The 24,456-nt window shown below is 40.4% G+C and overlaps 1 long non-coding RNA gene across 4 annotated transcripts in view; it reads left to right on the forward strand.

The window, feature by feature from the left end:
- Window positions 1-21,021, forward strand: part of LOC131916603 (uncharacterized) — a 246,801-nt gene extending 225,780 nt beyond the window's left edge. For 2 of the 4 annotated variants that reach the window (XR_009380567.1, XR_009380570.1), the window contains 2 exons: window positions 4,898-4,968; window positions 20,733-21,021. This is a non-coding gene — a long non-coding RNA (uncharacterized LOC131916603). Of the gene's footprint in view, window positions 1-4,897; window positions 4,969-6,921; window positions 7,744-20,732 lie in introns of those variants that run through there. The other 2 variants (XR_009380566.1, XR_009380569.1) reach the window with 1 other exon arrangement.
- The last annotated feature ends 3,435 nt before the right edge of the window (window positions 21,022-24,456 follow it).

Here is a 24,456-nt window from a genome sequence, read left to right on the forward strand (position 1 = left end):
GTGTGTGGATGGTATGGAGGCCTTATTTATTGAATCAAGGTCTTTCAACTGGACAGACTTCACTGATGTGGGTAGTCTAGCCAGCCATCTTGTGCTGGGGATCCCCTGTCCCACATTTTGAGTGCCAGAATTGCATGTAAGCTACCACATCCACCTAGGACTGATGTGGGTTCTGAGAGTCTGATCTCTGGTTCTTATTCGGCTGCATGTATGTCAAGCACAAGTACATTAACCGCTGAGCCATCTGCCCAACCCTGAGCTTGGTGTGACTGAGACAGCCAAGATGGCAATTGTGCTGTCAGGGAAGCTGGTTGAAAATGGCGAACCTGGTAGGGTGTCAGGGGTTGGCACTTCAGGAGGAAGCAAGAGAAGGCCAATGACAGTGACCTAGGTTGAGAGTTTGGGGTTTAGAACAGCAACAGGAACAGCATCCGTGATCACAAGATGAGCAGCGCCGGCCCTGGCAGATTTAGAAACTTTATGAAGGACACTATACCCTCATCGATCATTTGGGAACAGGAAATGGACCTGCTATTTGTGTGACTCCAAATCTCAAGCCACCTCCTTTGCTGTTCCCAGTCACTGTTACTTCCTGTACTAATTACTTTTGTGCAGCTGTGACCAAATGCCTAATAACTTTGGGGAGAAGGTGTTTACTCTTATTCATGGTTCCAGAGGTATCAGACCTTCATGGTGGGGAGGGTGTGGCAGAGCAGAGCTACTCACATCATAGTGGCCAGAAAGCAGAGAAAAACGGGGTATAAGAAGTACCCAGGGCAAGATACATTCCAAGGACATCTCTTTTTCCCAGAGTGACCTACCTCTTCTAGTGGACCCCACCTCCCCCCTTTCACCACATCCCAATAATTCAAGGACATTATAAATCCACCAAGGACTCATCAGGTCAGAGCCCTCAGGATCCTGCCATCTCTGGAAGCTCCCTCACAGACACCCCCAAAGATATCTTCATTAATCTCCTAGGTGCTTTTAAATCTAATCGAGTTGACAGTCAACATTGACCAATTTCTTGTATTTGATGACTTTTGCCTTTCTCCCACTTCCCATCCTAACCACTTCCCCAGAGCCTATGAGGGTTAAACTTTGTTACTGAACATGGATATAAAACTCACTTTCCCATGATAAGTTAGGATAAAACACAAGGCATTCTCAAGCTCATTATCTTCATGAGTATCGATATCAGTAAAGTTCAATAAGATGCTTATTTTAACATGTAAGCTTGGATTTGGTTTTCAGCCCTAAAATGAGAAGGATGAATACTTATGGTTGACATATATGGTTTCTTCCTTTATCCTAATATGTGCAATTTAGTAATTTTTATGCAAAGCATCCTGGGCCTACAATTTCCACTCAGCCTTTCTTTTCTCTTTTCTAGATCATTGCAGGGCTTTTGAACTGCATTCTAAAACAGGGACAAAAGGTCCACATGGCTGTTCTTTTTCCTAAAGCTTATGCTGAGGACCAAGCTGGGGGAGAGGGGAACAGGCCATTAAATGCAATTGTCTTTGTGACTGGCAGATAGGAAGGGTTTGCAGTAGGTCCTGGGTGGGTAAGGCTATGGCAGTAAAAGGGAACACAAATATGCACTGAAGTGGAGAGATTGGGAGCCTGTGACTCCTATGGGTCTCAAGGTGTCTTCCAATACCCAGTGTTTATTTATGTGCGGGATGATATTTTTAAAACAAATATTTGTATTAGAAGATTTACACATGCGCAAACACACACATACATGCATGTATAGATGTATGTAGTGTATAGGCATGTATGTGAATTTTCATATATGGAATTACACATGTATGTGCCCCTCTTCCACTTCAAATTTCCCATTTCAGGATAGATATTTGTTAATAGTTCTTTGAGTGTTTTTCAAACTATTTCTTTTAGTGCACGCATAATCTAGGATATGAATATATACCTATGCCACCCACCTCACTTTTAACAAGGGAGATAAAGGAAATGCACGCTCTACAGCTTGCATTTTTCACAACCCCCTCAAGTAGGTATATACCGTTACCTGTAAAATGGTACAGTAGAAATTAAACAATCTTCTACTGAAAGAGACTTGGGTTGTTGGTAGTCATTGGCTTTTATGATTGATGTTGCCATAAACCTCCTTGTACATATATCTCCATATATCTTGATGCATCTCTGGAGGGAAAAAGATAAACTCCTACTGGGTTGCAGGATGTGTATGCTGTCCTTTGCACAGTGATGGCAGACTTGCCTCCCCAGGACTACCTCGATTTGCCCCCACCTTTTTTTTTATTCCCCAGTGGCCTCATTAATGTGTTCGATGCATTTCTTAATGCTGCTCTAGCTTGTTGGGTGAAAATATTGTCTAGCTGTCTTTGTTAGCATCTCTTCAGTGATTTGCCACCTCTCCTGCCTGTGAACTGATTGTTTGTGTCCCTTACCATTCTTCTATCAGTATACTGGCAAAAAAATGCTCCATACATTTTTTCATTGCAGACATACTTTTTCTTGTCTTACATAATTTTTATTTGACTTTAATTTGGTGAAGCAGAAATGTATTTATTCTGATGGGAGATAGATCTCCACAATAGATCTTTAAGGAGAGCTAACCTTGTGAATACTGCTTTTAAGGATTTCATTTTATTTTTAACTCTCTCTCTCTCTCTCTCTCTCTCTCTCTCTCTCTCTCTCTCTCTCTCTGTCTCTCTCTCTGTGTGTGTGTGTGTGTGTGTGTGTGTGTGTGTGTGTGTGTGTGTGTGTGTGAATGTAGACATTTGAATACAGTTGCCTGTGGAAGTCAACAGAGGTAATTAAACCCCTCTGGAGTTAAAAACTGTTGTTAGCCTTCTGATGTGGGTGCTGGGAACCCAACTCAGATCCTCTGAAAGTATAGAAAGAGCTCTTAACCATTGAGCATCTCTCCAACCCCCATCTTTTGGATCTTCTTACTTCATATCCTGTTACTTCTTAATTCATTCATCCAGCACATATTTACTAAGTACTTACTACGCCTGTCATTGTTTTAGGTGCTAGTGATTACAAAATAGAAAAAAAGTATCAAAGAACAAATCTTTGTTTTCTAGGACCTAGTGAGAAAAGCAAGATAGCTCTAAATCAAGGAAAGTTAACTAAATCTTATTGGATGTTAGATAGTGATAAACACTATAGAGAAAAATAAAGCAAGTAAAGGAACTAGAAAGGACAGAAGGTGAGGAAGGAAGATGTAGCTGGAGTCTGACCATCCAGCATTTCACCCCAATAACTGGCCCCGGGTTTGATTTTATTAATAAAACTCTCTAAGATTCATACTACATGAAGATGAGGTGAGTAGGTCACAACTGCTAACATTGAACTCTGAAAAGAATATCTTACTGTGAAGGTAACATCTGAGTGAACTTTGGAAGCTTGTATGGGATTATTTGGTGAAGTGTGCATTTTGAAAAACAAAAACAGCAACAAAAAAAAAATCCCCACTGATTAAGTGTAAAGGAACCAAAATAAGTATAATAAGGAATTCAGTAGAGATATAAGGGTGAGAAGGGCAGATACAGGATACTGATGGGTTTGGTTCTTTTGGTAAACGAAGTAGGGGCCATAGGAAGGTTGGATAGAGTTCGAGGATGCCCTGACTCTCTGACTGTTGTATGGTTATTGACTGTGAAGGGCAAAGGCGGAATCTGAGAGGCCAGCATAGAGGCTGTTACTCGTGAATTCAGGTGACAGATCATGATAGTGTAGACTAAAGGTTTAGAAAAGGTTGGGTTTTGGATGTATTATTAAAGGAGGAGCCAAATTCTTACAGATTTGAGACAGGATAGGAAAGAGAGAGAGGAGCCAAAGGAAGCTTCAATGATGGTCTGAGAAGTAGAACATGGTGTGGACATTTACTGAGACTAGAGGGACAAGTCTGAAGGTACATAACCCAAAACTCAGCTTTACTCCTGTTCATGGCTTTTAAATTTTTAGATACATTTTTATTATTGTTTATGTGTGACTGTTTTGCCTGCATGCATGTATGTTTACCACATGCATTCCTGATGCCCACAGAAGCTAGAGGAGGTCATTGGTTCACTTGTAGTAGAATTACATGTGGTACAAGAGTAACAGATACTCTTAACTACTGAGCCATCTCTTCAGGCCCAACCTGCTCATGTTTAAGTGCCTATTAGGCATCAAGGACAGATGGTGAGTAAACAGCTATGTGTCTCAAATCAGGAGAGATGTCAAGGCTGGTGACAATGGAGTTTAAGGACCTGAAAATGAACAAATAAAGAAGTGGCTATAGACAGCAGCTAGCGGTTCCAGGATAGAACACTGGGATCTTCCATAATGAGGCAAACACACCAGGAGCATGTTATATAGATACCAGCTAGGCTTGGTGAGTCTTTTTATCAATCAGTTAAAGAAATAAAAGATGGAAAAAGAGTTCAGAGTGGAAGAGGGATGTTCAGCTGAGTGCTGTCATCTCTAACAGTATTCAGGATTGTGTGGCTTTGGGGTGTCCCACCAGGTTACCTCTCCTACTTCTCTCCATCTGTTAGACTACAATGATCCATGAAACCCTTCTGCAGCAGGGGTTGAATACTACTTCTGTCCATGAGCAAGAAAATAAGTACAGTAGAAGTCCCTGTCTTGGTGTGTGTGTGTGCATGGAAGTAGCCGTAGTAAAGTCCTTGTCTTAATTATTGATCAGCCGGGTAAGAGTAGGCACCTTAAACTCCTCATACCTTGATGATGTAACAGGTACGGAGAGACTCACCACATGTGAAGGGATTCAGAGAAATGAAAAATTCCTAATGGGAACACAGAGCCACAAGAAAATGTAATTTGCTGCCTATTGCAGGGTGCAAAACACCACTGAAAACCTCAAAACAATGCTTATTGTGTTCCTCATCTCCCATCCTAGACTCCACAGCCTCAGGATCATTGATCAGGAACATTGGATCCTTAAGAAGTATAAACTAGACTTGTAAAGAGGTAAGAGAAAGAAATGGTGTGTAGGCGGAGGCCTGTGAAGGCCTTGGAGTAGAGGGCTTGTTTAAAGTCAGGAATAGGAGGCTGCTGACCAACAGCCCTCACTTGGGATACTAAGGGGTCTGGCCCACAGAGGTGGTTTTGTTTGTTTGTTTGTTTGTTTGTTTTTAGTTTCCAACATCTGTAAACAGGGAGATCTTACACTGGAAAAAAAAAGTCAGGTGGTTTCCATCTGGTACCTCTGGCAATGCTAGATTCTCATTTCTGGAAAGCAATAACTGCCATTATGCCGTAGCTGTAACACATTTAAAAAAACACAGCTATTACGATCATTCCACGTGTAACAGAATTTATTAAGATATAAATTGGGGAAATACACTCATGATTACAGAACAGAGTAGACATCAGAATTCATTCTCTGATCTGACTGGGAGCAAATCCACCTCGCAGGCAGGAGCAAGGAGAAGGTGTGTGTGACCCTTCTCCAACTCCTTATAAGAGGTCATGTACAATGGCAGGAAGCACCACCTCCTTTGGGCTGTATAGTCCAAGGTCATGGGTGGAGCAAATACCACTATATTTCCCCCTTTTGTCTAAATAAGAAAAGGTTCTAATCTTAATGTAAACTATATACAATAAGAATGATTATCAAGTATTGTCCTGAAAAAACAAAGGATGATAACTTAAACAAAAATGAAACTATAACCAACAAGAATAACATTAAACAAGAAAGATATGCTAAATGTTCATGATGTAGGTAAATGGCAATTTACCGAGATTACTCCAATAGCTGTCCTATCTTGAAGATTCTGACTCTAGTACTAACATGTTCTAGTTAAGCTATGAGAAGATTATAACTGTAACTATCTAATCTTCAACTCCATCAAAGACCTGGGAAGGAACATAATAGTACCCGAGAAAACAGGAGATGGATGCTAGCAGCTTTCAGGAATCTTGTGAGAGTAGACAGAGACAGCTGGCAGCCTGGACAGTCACCTAAGGTTTCTTAGCATTGTTGGTGCATACAAATTGGCTACAGGTCTAGAGTATCTAATAGACCATTTTCTGAAGCAGGAATTTTGAAAGACTATCTTACCCTGTATTGGCAAGGTTCAGTAGTTGCTTTTTCATGTGTCCCGCTCATCCAGAAAGGACATCATTCATACTGTCAGCAGTTGAGGCAAGGGCAGTTCTTTGCCCAGCAGGCCATTATGTGCCAGGAAGAAGATAAACTTCCAAACATAAATGTCTTAGAAGCCCAACATTCTCTCAGGATCAGATCAGTACTGCCAGGAGCAATTCTGTCTCATGTCAACAGAATTCTAAGTTATCAAAACATTTAAATGCCATATTCTCTAGGTCTATGAAGTGTTTGAAGATTGCCTGTCCATCTGACATATGTTTCTGTAAATCTGGAGAACCTAATTAACATAACTATAGAGATGACAAGCATGGGTGACTATAGCTCAATAAGTCTTCTCTACTTAAATAACTTAAGGACTATGGCGTCACATTAACAAAGCAGATGTACAGTATAAGGACAATGACCTCAAAATTGTGACAATACACAAAATAGCTTAAACAGAGGTAGGAATGTATAGTGGAATATGCAATATGACAATAATCCTAAATATGTATCAATATACAAAATATTCTAAACAGAGGTAGAACGTATGTACAGTATGACAAATATAATATTACATTTCTATCAATATAAAAAAACTAACAGGTGTAGAAATATGTGTGCAATAAAACAAATACAGTTTTGTATTTGTATCAATATACAAATTATCTTAAATAGGAATATAAGAATAGTTTACATTTGTATCAATATACAAGAATCCATATCAGTGCAAATTATCTAAGGCTGATATTTTACAGAAGTAGTTTACTAGCAAATACAATAATCTACCTTAATATCCTATACTTATCCATTCTCCTTTTTCTTTTCTAAAGGAGAATACTGAGTCTAAATTTTATTGTTCCACTCTCAACCCTACAACCATCCATCCATATCCCTGAGAAAAATGAAACATTTGGGAGAGGAGCATCCTTTTCTTAGAATTACTTCCTGCTGTCTAGGGGGTGATGGTATCTCTGTGGGGTCCTGTAAGAAAGCTTAGATTTTTTAGGTCTCAATAGGGCTAGTGGTAGAGTCTGAAGCCAGTCTCAGTAATGGATTAGATTTTTCTGAGATTCTGGCTAGAAGTGTAGTATGATGGAATATCTCATCCATTGGAACTGTCCTGAAGAGTTTTCAATGCAAAGCTGATCATTGAGTAATGTTATTAGGTACCATGGCACCTTTCTGGATTGAGTAGAGTCATTGTTGTGGGGCCCCATCTTCCTTCTGGAGATGTCAGAGATTGCTATTGGGAAGACTTATTTTCACTGTGGAAAACTTGAACGTTATTAATATCAAAATGGAAAGTTTGGATTTAAAGATGACATGACATGTGAGGAAGGATTCTGAGAAATCAAGAATAAGCATGGAGGGAAATACAATCTTGATAACAATGGTCCTTAGATTATTGTTTTTCTTCTGTTTCACACTAGTTAGCTCTTCTGATATAAGACAGAATCTCTTAATTTTTTCTTTTAACAACATATTTGGGTTTAGAGAATGAGAGAGCCACATTTCAACTCCAAAGCCAGCTTGATTTATAATTGAACCAAGACCACAACTATTCTACAGTTAAAGAGATATTGATATTAGGCAGTGAGATATTACCCTGTAGAGTATATTGGTACCAATAAATTCTTCGCTTCTGCTGTAAACTTCTGGGTGCCCAAGGCCTTATGATTTCTTGAAGATGGGTATTCCTATTATCCTGTAAAGATAGAAAACAGAACCCTGCCCCAACCCTTGTTTGCTAAATTTTTCTAACAACTTGTAGAGATGTTACATTGGTGGATGAGCTTTTACTACTCCTCATCAAGGGGTTTCTCCTGTTTGAATCAAATTTTATTAATTTTGTTTGTATCCATAGCTTTTTTCCTCCTGCAGAAACAAAAACAAAACCACTTCCCCAATGTAGGACGTATCCTGGTTTCCATTCTGAGGTCAACACATCTTTGAAATAAACCGGTTGTTTTAGCTCAGAAGTTTTGTCTGTCATCCAATGTCTCTTCTCAGCTGTTGTTCCTTTCTCATCAGGATTGAGAAAATTCAAGGTTAATAAAGCATTATGCAGTCTATTTCATTCTTATTTCAATCATGGAGTCATTCTTACCTGTTGCTGTTTATTTAGTGTATCCTTTAAAGTTTGATTGGATCTTTCTATGACTGCTTGGCCTGTGGAATTGTGTGGTATACCTGTAACATGCTTTATAATTGTAATAAGCAAAAAACCATCTCATTTTATTTGAGACCTATGCTGGGAAATTGTCAGTCTTAATTTGTACAGGTATTCCCATGATAGCTATAACTTCTAATAGGTGTGTAATCACAGAGTCAGCCTTTTCAGACTTCATAGCAATTGCCCATTGAAATTCTGAATAGTTGTCAATGGTATGGTGTACATATTTTAATCTTCCAAATTCTGCAACGTGAAACACATCCATCTGCCAAATTTCATTTCTTTGTATACCTTTTGGATTGCTTCCTGGGGGTAATGGAGTTTGGTTATAGAAGGAACAAGCAGGACATTTTCTTACAATTTTCTTGGCTTGTTGTCAAATGATGGCAAAATCCTTCTTCAAACCCTTACTATTTACAAGGTGTTTATTATGAAATTCTGAGGCTCCTAGCATGTTACCTATTAATAACTGATCAATTTCATCATGTATGGGATCTGATGTGTGCCATATATATATATATATAGGATGTTCCCTATTTCTGATGATTTCCTGTAATTGTATGAATAATGAAGTTAATTCTGTATTATCAGGAATAAATTCAGCAGTTTTAATATGTAAAACAACTCTCTCTACATATTGAGGATCAGTAACTATATTGAGAGTTTCCATGAAGTCCATTAGTACCATAAGAATGGCATACAGTTCTGCCTTTTGTAGAGAATTATATGGGCTTCTAAATACTTTACTTAAGTCTCCTAATTTATACCTTGCCTTTCTTCATTTATTTGTAACAATATAGAATGTGGGGACCCCAGAGATTGGTTTTTGCTGTACAGTGTGAGGAAGGACCCATTCAGTTTTCTTTATGAATTCTATTCTCCTGCTTTTGGGATAACAGTTGTTAATTTCTCCCAAAAAGTTACTGCAGGCTCTTTGCCAGTATTCATTATCTTTCCATAATAAGGAAATTTCATCATTAGTTAAAGATACTTCAATTTCTGCTTGGTCCATTCCTGTCAACTGGCAAAGTCTTAATTTTCCTTTTAGAAACAAATCAGAGATCTTTTCCACATAGAAATATCCACTCCTATGTAATATCTTCCCTCTGCATCAAAATCCTTGTGGGGGAGTGTCTGGAGGGGATTGTGATCACAATACACTTAAGTTCTGGATTCACATGATCCACATGCACTTCTTGTATTTTCTTTTCTACTAGTGCCAATTCCTTTCCAGCTTCGGTTGATAATTCTCTTGGACTATTTAAGTCCTTGTCCCATTTTAGGGTATCAGCAAAATTTACTAGTTCATTTTTAGATATTCCAGTGATAGCACGGAAGTTGGAAATGCTTCCTAACAATTTTTGAAAATCATTAAAAGTCTACAATCGATCTCTCCTGAGTTGTATCTTTTGGGGTCTAATTTTTTTTATAGCTCTCTCTTGTATCGTAAGCAATTAATAAAATCTCCTCTTTGTATTTTTTTCAGGAGTAATTTGTAGTCTTCAGCAAGGCAAAACTTTATTTACTTCTTCAAACATATTTTCTAAGGTACCTAACTTTGGATCAGCTAATAAGATATCATCCATATAATGGTAGATGATAGATTGTGGAAATTTTTCACAAATTATTTCCAATGGTTTTTGCCCAAAATCTTGTCACAGGGTAGGGCTATTTAACATTCCTTGTGGGAGGACCTTCCATCGATATCTCTTGACTGGCTGGGAATTATTTTAATTAGGTACTGTGAAGGCAATTTTTTCTTTCCTCTTCTTGTAGAGATATGGTAAAGAAACAGTCTTTTAAGTTGATAAGTATAATAGGCCATTCTTTGGGTAGCAGAGAGGGCAAGGACATCCCTTTCTGTAGGGAGCGCATAGGCTGAATTACTTTATTAATAACTCTCATATCTGTTAGCATTCTCCAATTACCAGACTTTTTTCTAATAACAAATCAGGAGAATTCCAAGGGCTGGTATATTCTTCAATGTGTTGAGCATTTAACTGCTCTTCAACCAGCTGTTCTAAAGCTTGTAGTTTCTTTTTTGTCAAAGGCCACTGTCCAACCCAGACAGACTTATCAGTTAGCCATTTTAAAGGTAGGGATGTTGGTACTTGTGAGAGTTCAACAGCAGTTGTGCTTTGTTTATGTACAGCCTGAATTGTTGGTGGCTGTTTTTTATAGTATGTTATAATATTATTCATAGAAACATGCAATGGTCTATATTCCCTTTCTGAGATTGTATGAATTTCAATCTGAGTATTCCACGGCTGTAATAGATTTTGGCCCCAAAGATTCACCACCACATTTGCCACATATGGCCTCAGCCTTCCTGTCAGTCCTTCTGACCCTGTGCATTCAACCCATCTCAAACTTTGTTTTACCTTTGATAAAGTTACAATCCCTAGAAATTGGACACTTACCTCTTGAAGAGGCCAATTCGGTTGTCATGATTTTTGTATAATTATAATCACATCCACACCTGTGTCTACCAGGCCTTCTAGAACAATGCCATTAATTCGAGGTCTAAGCTTTGGTTTTTGTTCATTTGTGGAAGTCTGCCAAAATATTTGTTTTATGAAATTTTTGATCCATCTGTCAGAGATGTTCTATCATCCAGTGCAGTATCATTTTTTTTTTTTTACATTAGACACTGGGTTATTTAATTGTCATGGAGAGGAATTTCCTCCACAGTGGCTGGAAATGTTTCAACCATGTTCAGTTTGGGGGCCCGTGAAAGGCCCCCTGAGGTGTTTCCTGCCAGTAAAGGGTTGCCTCTTATATCCATTGTTGATCTACATTCATTGGTACAATGCCAGCCTTTGCCACATCTTCTGCATTGTCCAGAAGGTTGAGGTCTCCTGTTTGGGTTATTTCTAGAAGGATTATTACTCTAGGTGCACACTGTGTACAGTTTGTACTCATATGTACCACAGTTAAAACATTTGGTACCTCGAGATCTCATTCCACCTCTGGAAATTGCCTCTCTTATCCAAGTCTCATTACCATAGTTAAGAGACTCAAGACTGTTTTATATTGAGGTATATTATATCCAGAGGTGATGACCTGACCTTTAATGGTGTAAGTATTCTTTTGCATTCTGCATTAGCATTGTTAAATGCCAAGGACTCGGTTAATACTTGTCTTAGTTCTTTGTCTGACACTATCTTTTTTATAACTGTGGTCAGCCTTTATAAAAAAATCAGTAAAATGTTCTTGTTCTCCCTGGAAAATTTTTGTGTATAGCTCAGTTGGTTTACCAGGTTCTGGAATTTTTTCCCAAGCATTTAAAGTTGTTGTACAGCATAGGGATATTGTATGCTCATCATAAGTGGCTTGTACATTTCTATACGTGAAATGTCCCTCACCAAGAATTTATCTTGGGAGATCTCAAAACCTCTGGTCTTACCCTGTTGTTCTACGACTCTCACTTCCTCTCTCAACCAGCTTTTCCATTGTAACTGCTGGATATATTCTAGAACAGGTGAGATTAACTGATTCCAATCATCTTGTATGATTCTATTTGTGGAAGACCATATATTTAACATCTGTTTTACATATGTTTAGTGTATACATAGGTATACCACTTCCATAATGTTTTAAAAAATCTCTCATAGGAATAGGTTGCAACATATCTTCTACATATGACTCAGGATATCTATCATCTGCTGGCCTCTCATGAATGATGGCAGGATAAGCCATTGTATGAGAGTCATCTGGAGAAGTTATGACTTGTATGGCTTTGCCCTTTTTTCTATTAGGTTCCTTGTCATCTTTACTGAGAGATTCTTCCAGAGCTTGCAACCAAGCACCTAGGGTTGCTTGCAGTGAGTGAATCTCCTCTGTTGTAAGGAATTCCAGAGATTTCATGGAATCATGCAACCTTTTATGTTCTTCTGAAACACATGATTCCATATCCCTTAGTTTATCAGTTAATGGTAATCTTTCTTCCTTATAAAGTATCTGAATAGTGGCAACATTACTCTGGAGAATTATTGTTTTATCCATTAAGTATTCATATTTATTATCAATAGAATCAAATCTGGTTGTACATTTATTATTAATGGACTGAAGTTCTTGTAGTAAGTTAACAGATTCCAAATAAAGGATCCTTTTATTTAAGTCTTTATTACTACCTTGTAAATCTTGGGTAGCAGATTCCAGAGAAAGAATCTTTTCATTTAACTCTTCATTGCTACCTTGTAAAGCCGGGCTAGCTAAGTTAGTAAGGCATGGGACTCTTAATCTCGGGGTTGTGGGTCCGGGCCCCGTGTTGGGCACCACTTATTATGATCAATCCACACGAGTCTATTAAATGGGTAACAGAATTTATTAAGACATAAATTGAGGAAATACATTCATGATTACAGAATGGAGTAGACAGCAGAAATTGTCCTCTCATCTGACTGAGAGTGAATCTACCTCACAAGCAGGAGCAGAGAGAAGGGGCATGTGACCCTTCTCCAACTCCTTATAAGAGGCCATATACAATGGCAGGAAGCACTGCCTCCTTTGGGCCATATAGCCCAAGGTCATTGGTGGAGCAAATACTACACACAGCTTACTGTAGGAGTCTCCTGGTCTTCCTCTTGTATAGTACCAACTGTGAGAAAGAAGGAAGTACCCCATATCCTAAAACTTATAAGTCAGAACTTGTGTGACTGTGCCCTGTTCCTCAGCCTATGGTGGGTCAGTCATTGGGAGGTTGGCCTTTGCTCCAGGTATTAAGAGACCTCTAGTATTGAGTCTGTCCTGGCTCTGTGACAAGAATTAGAGTGACTGATTGGCAGGTAGGTCTAGGATGACATTAGAAGAACTTAATATTTTGAAACTGGGAAATGTTGGAGTGAGCAAGCAAGCTGCCTATTACCCTGTCACCCCTTGCCTCAAAATACATCCCACCTCTAGATCCTTAGAGGTAAGTGACAGTTATCAAGATGTGTACTTTCCCCTCACACACTGGCATTTCCTTGAAACCAATTAAAAATAAAATTGCAACAGGAAAATAAAAAGGACTCTGTATAATTTCAAATCAAATCTTGGCAATAGCAAAAATTATAGGCAAACTTTATGATCCTTAATATCATGATAATACCTACAATAGTGACAGATAACATTGATTGAACTGTGTATGCATCACCTTGCTTTGTGCACTGAGTTTCCAGTGTGAATTATAAAACAATGGAAACTCATTTCTTTAGGTTCTGGAGATTGGGAGCTCCAGCAAGGCACTGGTGTGGTTGAGTCCTGGCAAAAGCTCTCGTCTGTATTGCTGATCTGGCATAGAAGAGGGAACTACATGTTCTCTCTTTCTTTCTCTCTCTCTCAAGATATATCTTTGTTATTCTTATTTATGTGTTATGTATGTGTGAATACCAAAGATGTGTAGGTGCTCTTATAGGCCAAAAAAAGGGCACCAAATACCCTGGAATGAGAGTTACAGGTTATTGCCTGATCCAGATGCTGGCACTTGAACTCTGGTCTTCTGCAAGAGCGGTGTGAGCTGCCAACAGCTGAGCCACCTCTACGGTCCTGAAACAGTATCCTCTTACAAGGAGGGGGGGCTGCATCCTCATGAGGTAATGGAGTCATACTACTCACTCCTCACAAGCCCCATCTTTTAAATCTATCACTTTGAGTGTGGGAGTAGGCTTTCAACCTCTGCATTTGGGAACATGCATACATTCAAGCCATAGTAGGTAGGGACTATTATCATTCTCCAGCACAGATGAAATTGAACTACTTTTGAAATATCACAAAGCAAGAAATAGAAAATCCAGGTATAAAATCCATTCTTAGTGTTCCCAGAGTTGGTTTTACCACCACCACCACCACCACCACCACCACCACCACCACCACCACCAATTACTACCACCATTACATCATCATCATCATCATCATCATCATCATCATCATCACTATCATCTATCTTCTTCATTATCACCATCATCATCATCATCATCACTGTCATCTATCTTCTTCATCATCATCACTATCTTCTATCTTCATCATCATCACCATCATCTATCTTTATCATCATCACTGCGATTCTCATCCCTTTATCAGTGTCAAAACTATAGCTTGACTTCTTCACACAGCTGACATGAATTGGATTGAACATGAATAAAGCACTTTGTCAGAAGTCAAAGCTATAAGTCAAAACTCACTAACAAAGATCTCTGTGCCCTAGAGAAGCACCCTTCCTCAGCTGTGTTCTAACTTTTTGATGAGTGGCTTAATATCATGGCAACATTAACTTAGACTTTCTCTTTTCTTTAATTTCCCCTTGCCTGATGGAATTTGAAATCAAGTGAGTAACAATTTGGCTTATCATCTAAAGCCCCTCCCTTCAAAGTGGAACCCACATGATGTCCAATGCCTTTAACTATGCTGATTTAATTAGATCCTTTTGGCACCAGCTCTGGAGACCTGTCTTTCCTGTCATACTTTTAAACTGTTCTCCCATCCTGAGATCTCCCAAACTGAGCTGCAAAGTAGCTCAGATGACACCAAGTTCTGGGGATGAGCCCTTTAGCTGTTTCTTTTATGGGACTCATTTGACAACTTATGCAGACATCAAAGACTTGTGCAAGCCTGACTGGGGATGAGGGTTATAAGCATCCCTTCTATTCTCTTTTTAGGGTGTGTGTGACTTCCTGGAAGTCCCTGTATTGTTTTTATTCATCAATGGTTATTAAGAGTACTCAGGCCTGCTTGCTCTTTTTTTAACCTCAGACTATTGGCCTTTTAGCTCCCCACCCCTAGCTTTCCTTCCTTACCTTGATTCCCATTAATACTTCATATTTCCAGAGAAATTCTTCCCAAACATTTACAGTAAGTTTTTGATGGAGAAATCTGCTTATCTTATGCTATCTTCTTCCTTTTCTTCCTTCTCCTGTCCCTTTTTATTCTCTCCCTCTCTGCCATGAATCTTTCTTTTGGCATGTATTTATGTATGTATGTATGTATGTATGTATGTATTTGGTGCACACATATATGTATGTTCAAATGTGTATGAACCTGTACCTTTGTATTAGCACACGTGTGCACATGTGTGTAGAGCATAGGCTGACATTAAGTCTCTTCCTCCATGATTCTTCATCTTATATTTTGTGGTAGAATCTCTCATTTCAACCCAAAACTCACAGATTTGGTCTGTCTTGCTAGCCAGACTGCTCAATTTACCTCCCGTCCCCTCTGTGTCCCTTTGGGATTCTCCAGATTCAAAACACCACCAATCAGGGCCCTCCCAGTCTGCCCATATGGTGCAGAAGTATAAGTAGGCTACCCATGCTCCCCTTTAGAGATCCTCTTCATTTAGATCACACCATGGCTGCCTGAAAGGGATTCTTTTCAGCTTGCAGCCCCTCTCCTACATTTTGAGACTCACCAGTTCTCAACCTACTTCCCACAAGGGGCTCTTGCCAACATGAATGGCTAGTAGATCTCCCCTACCAGAGCCCTGCCAGCTGCCTGACATGGACCTACAGGCACACACACACACACACACACACACACACACACACTTGCCCTATCTAGCCTTAAAACCCAGGACACTGCTACAGAAAACTTGTTCCAAGCTACTTGATCAAACTACTAAAGGCAACATGAGCATAACTGAAAAGCAAAAGATATGGGTAAAAGCTGTAGTCCCAAATACTAGACAAACAGAGAAAATTGGCATCCCAATTCTTCTATGAATTAGCCCTCCCCTCCTAAACACTGTAAACATCTCTGTTGAAATTCTAGATATACAAATTCTAACACAGAAATAAAATAACACGAAAAAAAACCCAAAATAGTACATCTCTGAAAAAATACAAATCAAAGGTAATGAAATTGACATGAAAGAACTTCCAGACAAAGAATTCAAAAGAATGATTATGGCCATGGTCAAACAACTCAAAGAAGACAGAAACAAAAAGATAAATGAAATAAGAAAGCCAAGCCAAGACATGAAAAGAAAGTATGAATTTTAAAGAAAACTCAAATTGAAATTGTTAGAAATGAAATATGCAATGTCAATTAAAAACCACAGTGGGAAACTTCCCCAAAAGAATGGGTTGTATCAAAAAAAGAGTCAGGGATAGAAGGCAGAGGAGATCTGGATCAATCAAAGGCCAACAAGAAGTCTAAAAAATATATATGAACAGAATGCAGGAAAGTTCTGGGATATTCTGACAAATTATGGGTCTAGAAAAAGAAGGAGAAAACCATAGTGAAGGCATAGAGGCTATCTCCAGTAAAATCATAGAAGAAAATTTCCCAAACCTAGAGAAAGAGATGCCCATCCAGTTACAAAAGCCCAAAGAACACCAAATAAACTTGAACAGAAAGAAAAATGTCCAAAAAGTACTATAGTTAAAACATTAAAAATGTAAGTTATAGAAAGGTCTATTTAAAAAGAGAACTTTGGACAAATCAGTAGATTTTCTTTATATCAACAACAAACATATGAAAAAGGAGATCATAGACACATTCCCTTCACAACAGCCTCAAAAAATCATCTAAGAATAAACCTAACCAAGAAAGTGAAGAACTTCTACAATGAAAAATTTTAAATCTCTGAAGAAAGAGATAAAGAAAGACACTAGAAAATGTGGAGACATCCCATGCCGATGGATTGGTAGAATATACCTTGTGAAAATGACCATTCTACTAAAAGACTGCTTGCAATCCCAATCAAAACACCCATCTCATTTTTCACAAAAATAGAAAAAAGCTATTTTAAATTCATAAGGAACCACAAAGGATCACAGGTAGCCAAAACAATCCTGAACAAAAAGAATAATGCTGGAGTATTATAATTCCAGAGATACATTACAGAGCCATAGTATTAAAAGCCACAAGTAATGGCACAAAACAGACATAAAGACCAATGGAACATAATTGAAGACCCAAACATGAGCACATGTAACTTCAACCACTTAATATTTGACAAATATGCTAAAGCAAACACTGGAAAAAAAAAAAGAAAGCGTTTTTAACAAACGGTGCTGGGAAAACTGGATGGCCACATGTAGAAGAATGAAATTAAACCCAAGTCTGTCACCTTGCATGAAATCTAATTCCAAATAAATAAAAAACCCAAATGTGAAATCTGAAACCACTAGAAGGAGACATAGGCAGTGCCCTATATAATACAGGTATAGGAAAGAACTTGCTGAATAGGACTCCATTTGCCCAAGAACTGAGGTCAACATTCAACAAGTAGGACTTCACAGAAACAAACGCACCAGCTTGATTAAGAAATAGTCACTGGGTACAGAGGAAACCCACAGAATGAAAGAATCTTTGCCAGCTATAGCTGACAGAGAGTTAGTATCCAGGATATACAAAGAACTCTAAAATCAAAGTAAAAAATCAAATTACCTATTTGAAAAGTAGGCCTGGGGCTTGAATAGAGAGTTCTCAAAAGAAGAAAAAAATGACTAAGAAATTTAAAAAAATATTGATCATCTCTAGAAATGAGGGAAATGCAGATTAAAACATCTTTGACATTTCATCTTACCCAAGTCAGAATGGCAGGATCAGTGGAAGGGATGCAGGAAAAAGAGAACCCTCATTCACTCTTGGTGGGACTGCAAACTGGTACAGCCTCTATGGAAATCAGCATGGAGAATTCTCAAAAATTAATCCACCATATGACGCAGCATTTGACATCCTGCTCCACAGATACTCGGCCGTGTTCATTGTTGCTGTAAACACAATAGCTAGGATGTGGAAACAATCCAAACGTCCTGCAACTGACAAATGGGTAATGAAAACATGGTCCCTACACAGTGTGGAATGCTATTCAGTTGTAAGAAAAAATGAAATCACGAGCCTTGCAGGAAAACGTGTGGAATTAGAAGAGATCATATTGAGTGAGGGACTCAGACATAGAAAGACAAATGTCACATGCTCTCTCTTATTTGGGGCTTCTAGTTCCAAATCTTCAGATGTGGGTATATAACCTGTAGTAACTTAAGAAAACAGAAAAGTAAAATGTGACCCTTGCCAGGATGGGGGATTTGGGAAGCAATAGGGGAGTGAATTGCAGAGTACAAGAATCTGATCATGGAAATGTGAGAAGGGCCTTAGGGAGGGAAGTAAATACAGGGAAGGTGCAGAGAGGGTAAAGGCAAATGCAGAACACCAGTGTTCTGATGGGAAAAGGGGTGCTTCTTAGGAAGTGGAGGAGGAGATAGGCACAGCAGAAGGAGGGACTGGATAAAATATCAATATAGATACCTGAAAAATCCACAAGGAATTTCACATCATGCACCCCAATTGAGCTCATTGTCCAGTCCCCCATATCTTCCCCTCACCCCTGCAGTGCCTCCCAAAAGAAAACTAAAAACAAAACAAAACAGCAAACAAACAAACAAAAACAAGAATATACCAAAAGAAAAAAAAAACCTCTTTGCTTCTCCTTCTTTTCTGCCTCTCCAACACCTACCTCTTCCTTATCCTGGTGGCATAGGAAGCAGTGTGTCAGTCACATAGTGTACCCTTTTGTCCAATCAGCTTTACTAGCAAATGTCCATTGCAATGAATCATTGAATCAATGAATCAATGAATTCAATGAATCAATGAATCTGGTTCAAGGCCTCTGGTTTCTGATCCTCACTGAAACTGGTATATCCTGAAGTTGCCTGGAGTCATGGAGATCCAGTGGGTGTTATTCTACAGAACCAGTCCCTCAAGAGCTCCAGCAGGTCCTAGATAAGGTAGATGTTAGGGTGAGCCAACCCAAGGCCAGGCTGTGGGCCAGAGTGGTAGCTAAGCTGGTCAGTCCAGGCTACTGGGGCCACCCACCACAGGAGAGGGGATGGAGCCAGCCGCCCTATGCCCATGCTGTCATGGTCAATTCTCCCTCACCTGTGGAGAGGGGTGGAGCCATGTCTCTGGAGTGCAGGGGTCAGCTCTCCATGAAGGTCAGGACCAGCTAGCTCTCTTGCTGCAGTGTCCATTGAGAGGCAGGTCCAGCAAAAGGTAGCAGCTTAGCATGGCCCTCTGATTTCATCACACATGGTTCTTATGGTCCCCTGGGGTGACGCAGGACACAGACATCAACACAGACCTCGGCTGTAGCTGGACCATGGACAAAGTAGCTTGGCCTGGATGACATTTGGCTCTGGGTGGAAGCACTGGCCACTCAGATCAGAATGGCTCTGCTGATAGATCAGCATGGCCCCCGGACACCAGCAAGGCCATAGGTTGTGGCTCCAACTCCAGGTTCTGTGTGACCTTTGGTGGCAACATGGGTCTCAGACTTCAACACAGACCTCGGCTGCAGTAGGACATCAGACCCAGACATGGTCCTCAGCAGCAGCCTGGGTCTGGATATCACTGTGGACCCAGGTGGCAGCAAAGGTCACCCCACTGGCAGCATGGCCCTTGGATACCAACATGGTCCCAGCTAGTAGCCCAGACCCTGGGAATCAGCATGGCCCTTGATGGCAACAGAAACCATGGATATCAACACAGACCTCAGCTGCAGTAAGACTGTGGAACCAGACATGCTGTCATGGTCAATTCTCCCTCACCTGTGGAGAGGGGTGGAGCCATGTCTCTGGAGTGCAGGGGTCAGCCTCAATCCTGACCTGGGCATCACCATGGCACTGGGTAGTAGCATGTGCCACTCAGATCTGTATGACGCTGACTGCAGCATGGTCCTTGAGCACCAGCATGGTCCCATGTGCTTGATCAGACCCCGGGAAACCACATAGCCTTTGGTTGCAACAGGAGCCACAGATGTTGACTCAGACCCTGGCTGCTGTAAGGCCATGGACCCAGACATGGACCTCAGAAGCAGCCTGGACCTGGACAACAACAGGGCCCTGGGTGGCAGCACAGGCCATATGTATATAGTTTTAATGAACTTTTCTCATCTGGGCTAATGATGTACCCTCCAAGAATCAAAGACCACCTAATAAAATCCTCAAAACTAGACATGAGAAGCCTTCTTTAGAGTTCTTGACCAGGGCTGCCTAAGAGACTCCCAAAACATACAGCCTATTGCTGTTGCCCTTGGTTACCTTACAGAGGTAGAAGGAAAATTCCTATTGCTGAAGACACCATATACTTCAGAAACAGAGCCCAAAGACCTTTAAGCTGGAACTGACCTGAATAGCCCCTTCCCCGAGGACTAGCTTTCATGGTACCAGACACAATGCAAACTTTCTTATGAGGGAATCAGCCAATAGTCCTATCCAGCCATGATGCCTCTAAACCACATCAGTGCCCAGCATGGCACAATAACACTATGGATGCAGTAGTCGCACACATACCCTGTCTATAAGCAACTGTTTTCTAATAGACTTAACACCTGCTCAAAAAAGGGAAAACTGCCTGGTACCAGAAACCTAGCTAAAAGCTCAGTGCTAGTGAAGTCATGGTTATTGGAGAAGAATCTGCAACCACTAGTCTACTAAATCAGCATAATCTCTAATAATAATATATGCACATTTGTCTTTATACCTACAGATAAGTGCAGTCTTCATCCCTCCTCGAGGAAGCTTCTATGCAACAGATGGTGTCTTAGTTATGGTTTCCATTTCCTTGAAGAGACATCATGACCACAGAAACTGTTATAAGGAAAACATTTAACTGGGCTGGCTTACAGTTTCAGAGGTTTAGTCCATTATCATCATGGTGGGACATGGCAGCATGCAGGCAGACATGGTGCTGGAGAAGATGCTAAGAGTTCTACATCTTGATCCACAGGTAGCAGAAGGAGTTTGTGTCCACACTGAGTGTAGCTTGAGCATAGGAAATCTCAAACCACACCCCCACAATTGCACACTTCCTCTAACAAGGCCACACTTCCTAATAGCACCACTCCCTATGAGCTTATGGGGGCCAATTACATTTAAACCACCACAGACAGAGATTATGACAGAAAACCACAGCCAATCAAGATGCAGAGTTGTGGCCTAGTTCCAGTGGATACATCTATAAAACACCCCCACATCTATAGTAGAATAGGCCTATAGGGTCGAGGAAATTGGCTCAAACCAGTTGCCAAGGCATGCACATAACATACTTCCTTATGAGCCAACCTGGATTCGGCCTGAAGGCCTAGCACCAGACACTGTTAGAGTTCCTGACTGTGCCCAACCAATGAGGGATGACCATGCAATGTTACCAGATTGGGACACAGCCTGGGTGCTGGAGAAGTGTATGTAAGGCCTTCCCTGTTATTGAATAAACAAGTCTGCTGTTTGCCTTCAACTGACTACCAGTGTCTGTGTCATTGACGCTGCACCTCCCCCCCCAGCCCTACGAGGGAGCCATTAGGATCCAGTAACATACATCCAAGGCTTAGGGAACAGGCTAGGAAGATTTTAAGAGCCAGAGTTTCACAAATTTGGCTGTGAAATTGTGTCCCCTGGTAACATCAGAAGCTATACCCGTGAAGTCTCACCAATTTGACAACTCAAACGTGTGCTGAGCAAGCATGATGCCAACAAACATGCCAAATTGGACTGGGAAAAGCCTATGAGCCCTCAACACTACACAGAACTATAGGCAATGAGGAAAGCTGGGAGCAGCAGAGGTGTCTTCCCCAGGGAAGGGCCCAGTGCCAAATGATCAGCCCTGAAAACATACATACAAGTAATAGTATATGGGTTTAATGGGTTATATTTAGGATATAAATATAAATACAAGAAATATCAATTAATGAAAAAAGAGGCCAAAAGTTTGAAGAAGAGTGGAGAGAAGTATATGGGAGTATTTGGAGGGAGGAAAGAGAGGGGAAAATGTAATTAAATTAAACTCTCAAAAAATAAAATGAGAAAGGGGAGGAGAGAGACGAGGGGGGGTCACATCACTTACAAGGACAGGCCCATTAGAATATACTGGATTGCTCATCATAATGCTTTAAAGGCAGAAAGGCTTGGAAAGATGAGTCTCAATCCTGAAAATCCACAGATGTCAACCCAGATTATTATACCCAGCAGATACATCTAAAAATATTCAGGCAGTACTGAAGTTGCCCTGAGCTGGAGAGATGACTTGGTGGCTAAGAGCAGCTCTTGACACACAGTCCTGAGCATAGAATTCAGATCCCGGCACCCATATAAGTCAGGCATCCCATGCATACCTACAACCCCAGCTCAATGGCTAAGAGTAACACTTGCTGTTCAGCTAGCCTGTGACCCATATTCAGGTGGAGACAGGGGCATGACTGGGATTTTCTGGTTTTTTATATGAGAAAATACAAGTCTCAAGTTCAAGAAAAGACTCTGCCTCAAAGTAAGCTGAAAGTGAGAGAGGAGGACAGGTGGGTGATACCCTGTCATGGCCTCTGGGAATGCTCAAGGATACACACTCATACAAAGAGACACAACACACACAAATAAGTAAGCCTAGAACACTATACAGTGCCCTGATACAATGTTGAGGACTGTGCTGTGCTCTACTTATTCTTTTCAGTCATTTCTAAAGTTGATTTATTGTTCTTAATACTAATACAGTTTGGGGCCTTTGGGACATAGTTCTGGCATCTGACCCTTGGCTTGGGGTAGGTTTTTGCTATAGTCAAAATTTGGTGTGAAGAAGTCTGTCAAATGTTGCTGAAATCATAAGTGCTGTGCAGAAAACTCACCTGAAATCCACTTTCTGTAGCACTTAAGTAGATGAGTCAGGAGTGAATTAAGTTTGTACATGGCAGAAATGTAAGGTTTTCTCTTAGGGAGTCTCCCCACCCCCCCGCCCATACCTTTATATGACATCATTTCCAAGCCACCTCTCCAGTTGTCTAACAGAACACCCTGAGTTAATGTCAGACCCCTACAGGTTGAAAGACTGTCCCTCAAGACTGCCTTGACTTCAGACACCAGTTGCAAGGATCCTTGTCTCTAGTTAAACACTTGTTTTAGTTTCCACAGCCCTTTCTCCAGGCATAATAATTTCCGAGAATAGTTCACAAATCTCAAGGAAACGCCTTGCATTCTTCTACTGATCTATCTTGAAGAGCACGGCTCAGAAACAGCTAAATAGAAAAGCCATGCTGGTAGGGAAGCGAAGAACTTCCAGGGCCTCTCTAGGAAGCACTACCGGGAGCCATTCCCTGGCGGTGGATGGGTCCTGCAAAGGATGTAAAGAGTCCATGGGAGAATGAAGTGAGCCAGGCCATGGCGGTACGGAGAATCTTGCAGCCTGACTGACTAGCAGCCAGAGTGTTTCTTTATTTATACAGAATTTAATTATCAGGGATACATTCATGATGTTCCAAAACATAGATCATATCATTTTTGTTTTTGGTCATGTGTTTCACTTCCTTTTGCTCATCTTTTAGTCATCATTAATAAACTATGACAGAACAGAGTTATCATTTCCAATCATTTTCCCTCAAGCTTTGACAGTATGTAACAGGTGGAGATGAAAACCAAAGATGGCATGGCAGCCATCATGTGGCTCAGTTTTGCTGGATCTTTGTCAAGCAGCTGTGCTGGCTTTATGACTTCTGCCATTCCATTCAGATATGGCTGTGCCAAAGCACCATTCTCAGGATCTGGGCCTGTGTGTCAACGGGTTGTTTAGCATTCTTAGAGGGGGCTTTACCCCTCTAAGATGTTTACATGATCAAACCATCAGCCATCAGGGGTTAGTTCCGTCTTTAGTCCTCCCTCTATCTGGAGGGTGGGTTGTAATTTCCATTGTATCTGTTTTTTATACATGATGGTGCTACACGAGGACACTTCATACAACTATGCATGGTACACTAACCATGTTACCCCTTACACTGTCTCCCCTTTTCTGTCTTTTTGCCCCTTTCCACTATTCCCCCTCTGTTCCTAGACAGCATCACTTTCACGTTCTTGCCATAGGTACATATATACCGTTTTAAGTATCTGCATAAAGTCTAAGAACAATGTAGTAGAGAAAACACACAATGTTTGTCTCACACTGGCTTACTTCACTTGGTATGAGTATCTCTGGCTGAATCCATTTTCCTACAGATGACCAAATTTCCATTGTGCATATACAGCACATTTTAAAACCCGGGTGTTGGTTACTTCTAATTTAAGTTTTGTTTTTCTGGCAACCAGCCTCAACCTGAAGCTCCCTACACCACCTTCTCACTATGGAAGAAGATTCTCCTGTCACCTTGGTCACTTGTTAAACTCCAAAAGCTTTGAGAACACTAAGCCAGGACAAGGGCCAAAGGCCAAAGATATATATATATATATATATTTGTTTT

The sequence above is a fragment of the Peromyscus eremicus genome, chromosome 8a (genome assembly GCF_949786415.1).
Source record: "Peromyscus eremicus chromosome 8a, PerEre_H2_v1, whole genome shotgun sequence".
Classification (NCBI taxonomy): Eukaryota; Metazoa; Chordata; class Mammalia; order Rodentia; family Cricetidae; genus Peromyscus; species Peromyscus eremicus.